Source organism: Myotis lucifugus, unplaced genomic scaffold, assembly GCF_000147115.1.
Source record: "Myotis lucifugus unplaced genomic scaffold, Myoluc2.0 scaffold_25, whole genome shotgun sequence".
Lineage (NCBI taxonomy): Eukaryota > Metazoa > Chordata > Mammalia > Chiroptera > Vespertilionidae > Myotis > Myotis lucifugus.
Genome location: NW_005871073.1, coordinates 9,209,842 through 9,214,414, shown reverse-complemented (window position 1 = coordinate 9,214,414; position 4,573 = coordinate 9,209,842). Strand labels below are relative to the sequence as shown.

Below are 4,573 nucleotides of genomic sequence, written 5' to 3'. Positions count from 1 at the left end.
TGGACACAGACACACACACACAATATTTGTTTGAAATATATTCTACCAGAAATGTGAAAAGATAGAAGTGGATCATAGAACAACAAGGCACCTTGAAAATACTAGGTATATTATTTAAAAGACTAAAAGTGATTTAATAATAAACTTTTATTCAACACTTCCTAGCTGTGCAGTGCTGTAGTAGGTTCTCTGAGGGTACAGAAATTAGAAAGGCAAATATTGAGCCCCTACTTCATTTTACACACTCTTCTAGGTCCATAGGATACAACAAAATATGTTCCTGCTCCTTGGTCACACAGAACTAGAAGGGAAAGCCCACCAATTAACAATTAACATAGTAAGTAAATTATATGGTAGCCAGAGGGGATAAAATAATAGCAGCTACCATTTATTGAGGATCTACTACATTCCAGGCTGTGTGCTAAATGCATTACATGTCTCACCAACTGCAAGGACCAGCGGAGAGAATCCTCACGATCAAACATAAAGAAACAAAGTTCAGGAAGTGCCTAGCCATTTTGCTTTGTTGAAAATCTGATGCAGAATATGCAACAGGAAATAAAGTTGAAAAGGTAGCTTGAGGCTGAGACCTTACATTCATACACTATATACGTATTTTGGATATTATTCAAGTTTTTGAAGCTTATTTGTTTATTCAGCAGGGGAGTTGTAGGTTTAAAGCTGGGTTTGGGAAGGTTAACATAACTCTTAGATTACCTTTGGGTCATTTAGCTAGAGAAGAAAACCAAATGAGCCATTGTTTCTAAGGTCAGAATTACAGTTTTATCATTTGGAAGCACTGATGTGAAAAACAGAAAAATGACACACCCTGATATTTGTATCAGCCTGTGCAGTTTACAAAGCCCTCTCATGTGTATTATTCTGCTTGATCATCACAGCAACCCTGCTAGGTGGCATTGTTACCACATTTTACCAATTGAGATGATTTATGCAAAAGCACAGTCTGGCCTGGAGTAGATACTCAAGGAATGTTAGCTGAAGTGGAAAAATAAGGAGGCACAGGCTAAGGAAGCCTAAGCATATTGCCCAAGGTCCTATAGCTGAAAACACAATACAGAGACCCAACTTAAAGCCAGTTTGTCTGAGTATGAGTCTATTTCTCTTTGTTTATACCCTACCTTCTTTCCTGTCACCCACCAGAAATTCTCAGAAGTTCATGGAAAATGATAGTTGAAGAAATCAAGTATAGTACCTAGATAGCTAACTTAATGCAAACTCCCAACATGGAACATATTTAGTATAAAATTTTATTTTAAGGGTTTATGACATATACATATATATTTATTTTGTATATATGCTTTTATATATTACCATATACAGGGTATCCCAAAAAATGTATATACAATTCAACAGCTGAAAGCGCAATTGATATTTCTTTTTATTTTTTCCCCTGAACTTTATTAATGGTACACAACAAGGTAGGGCTCCCTAAGCCCCTCCCCTTCGTTAGGGATTCTGGGATGGAAACTGGAGGTCAGGAGATTCTCGGTGTGTTGGGAGATCAATTTGGGGCAAGGAGTCCACCGCAGCTGAGGGCCTCTCTTCCTCTTGCTGGGGCTGGTGGTCTAGGGGGCTCTTACCCCTTGGAGACCATGTGGACCATAAGGTCCACCACCCTGTTGCTGTAGCCAAATTCATTATCATACCAGGAAATGAGCTTGACAAAGTGGTCTTTGAGGGCAATGCCAGCCCCAGCATCGAAGATGGAGGAGTGGGTGTCACTGTTAAAGTTGTAGGAGACAACCTGGTCCTCAGTATAACCCAGGATGCCCTTGAGGGAGCTCTCTGATGCCTGCTTCACTACCTTCTTGATGAAATCATATTTGGCAGCTTCCTCCAGGCAGCAGGTTAGATCCAAAACCGACACCTTGGGGTTGGGGACAACAAAGGCCATGCCAGTGAGCTTCCCATTCATCTCAGGGGTGACCTTGCCCACAGCCTTGGCAGCACCAGTGGAAGCTGGGATGATATCCTGGGCAGCCTCTTGGCCATCACACCACAGCATCCTAAAGGGGCCATCCACTGTCTTCTGGGTGGCAGTGATGACATGGACTGTGGTTAGGAGTCCCTCCACAATGCCAAAGTTGTCATGGATGACCTTGGTTAGGGGGGCTGAGAAGTTGGTGATACAGGAGGCATTGCTGACAATCTCGAGGGAGTTGTCATTCTTGTCATGGTTCACACCCATCACAAACATGGGGGCATCTGCAGAAGGGGCAGAAATGATGACCCTCTTCGCTCTACCCTTCAAATGAGCCCCAGCCTTCTCCCTGGTAGTGAAGACACCGGTGGACTCCACAACATACTCAGCACCAGCATCACCCCATTTGATGTGGCAGGATCTCGATCCTGGAAGATGGAGATGGACTTTCCATTGAGGACAAGCTTCCTGTTCTCAGCCTTGACTGTGTCTTTGAACTTGCCATGAGTAGAATCATACTGGACCATGTAGACCATGTTGAGGTCAATGAAGGGGTCATTGATGGCAACAATATGCACTTTGCCAGAGTTAAAAGCAGCCCTGGTGACCAGGCACCCAATGTGGCCAAATCTGATCACTCCAACCTTCACCATCCTGTCTCAGGGTTGTGGCTGGCACTGTGCAGAAAGAGCGGCTGTTTGATGAACAGGAGGAGCAGAGAGCCTGATGTTTCTTTCTTTCCACATTTAACCCAGTGTGTATGCATTGTTTTGGGACACCCTATATATGCATGAGTGTATGTGTGTGTATATATAATGTTATATTAGTTTGCTAGGGCTGTTGTAATGTAATATCACAGGCTAAGTGGCTTAAAAACAGACATTTATTTTCTCATAGTTTTGGAGCTGAGAAGTTTCAGATTGAGGCAGTGGCAGATTTAGTTTATACTGAGGCCTCTTTCCCTGGGTTGTATATGGTTGCTTTCTCTCCAGGCCCTCACATGGTCTTTCCTCAGTATGTATGCATATCCCTAGTGTTTTTCTGTGTGTGTCCAAATTTCCTTATCTTATAAGGAAACCAGTCATATTGGATTAAGGCTCACCCCTAATGGCCTTATTTTAACTTAATCATCACATTAAAGACCCTATTTTCAAGCACAGTCCAATTCTGACGTATTGGAGGTTAGAACGTCAACATATGAATTTTGAGGAAACCCTCAGTTCACAATTTATAAGGCAGGCCCTGTGACAATGAGATAAGGCAGGGTGCAGTGTGGTGTATCAATGGACATGATGGGCTTTGGATCCCTATAACCTGGGGTTTTTTTGTTTTGTTTTTTTTTTACAAAAAGCTCCAATATAACCTGGGTTTTAATCCCAAATCCTTTGCCAGTTTTCACCTGTGTGGCCATGAGCTCATCACTTGACTTCAGTTTTTTCCTCTGTGAATTGAAGACAAGAGGGCTTTCTTGGCAGGTTAGGGTGCAGATTAAGATAATCTAAGTGCACGGTGTAGCACAGGGCCCGCCCCTTCATAGGAGCTCAGTAAAATGTTGGCGCCCTTTTCCCTCACTGTCCTGAGGGAGTTCATGGGGCCGTGCTCTCTCAGATAGAGGCAGACATACACACAGATAATTCCACTAGAATTGTCTACTGCCATGAGGGCTATGTGCCACCATACATAACAAAAGAGTTTGTTTGCTTGAGTGTTTTTGGTATGAATTTTACCAGGATATTTCTGTAAGAAATAGGCACCCAGATCACAATTCTATAGGAAATCGTTAGCTCAGTCTAAAATTAAAAAACAAACATGTAAAAATGGTATGTCATGCCCAAATTATCAAGGTAAAGAAAAAGTGAAGAATGACAAGCCTAGATATTTTATCCCACTGCAGTAAGCAGCCTCTAACATGTCTGGCAATAATCCCCGCCTCCTGGTGTTCACCCTCTTGTTTAATCTCTGCCCTCTTAAACATGGGCCCAATAGTGATTCCCTTCCAACAAACAGAATATGGCAGAAGTGGTGGGATGACACTTCTGAGACTGAGTTACAGACAGACTGTGGCTTTTGTCTCCACCCCTCGCTGGAGCATCCCTCCCATCCCCCCCACTCCCCTCTCTCTTTCTGTTTCTCTGTTTCTTTCTCTCATTACCAGATGCTGTGTGCAAAGAAAACCCAGATGTCTGTGGAGAGGCCCATGTGATGTGAAACCCTGTGAGTGAGTTGATGTGGAAGCGGATCTTCTAATGCTGCCACAGCCACATGAGCAGGCTTGGAAGAAACTCTCTCTAAGCCTCAGCTGAATCTTGACATGATTGCAGCCCAGCCAACATCTTGACTGAAACCTGAGCCAGAGGCACTCAGTTAAGCTGCACCTAGATTCCTGACCCACAAAAAAAGAGAGATTATACATGTTTGTTAGTTTAAGCTGCTAAGTTTTGGGGTAATTTGTCACACAGCAATACATCAGTACTATGCCCAACTTGGAACAAATGTGTGTTTTTCTAAGCACAGGGATATTTGCACTTCATTAAACTCAAGTATTTTAATAATATAATGGAAATCTATGTTTTATTTCTTTATTAAGATATATATATATATATAAATATATATATATATATATATATATAT

General features: G+C 42.3%; 1 pseudogene; it reads right to left on the bottom strand.

Moving 5' to 3' along the window:
• Window positions 1-1,597: 1,597 nt before the first annotated feature.
• On the bottom strand, window positions 1,598-2,595 carry LOC102437160 (annotated as a pseudogene).
• Window positions 2,596-4,573: the final 1,978 nt, after the last annotated feature.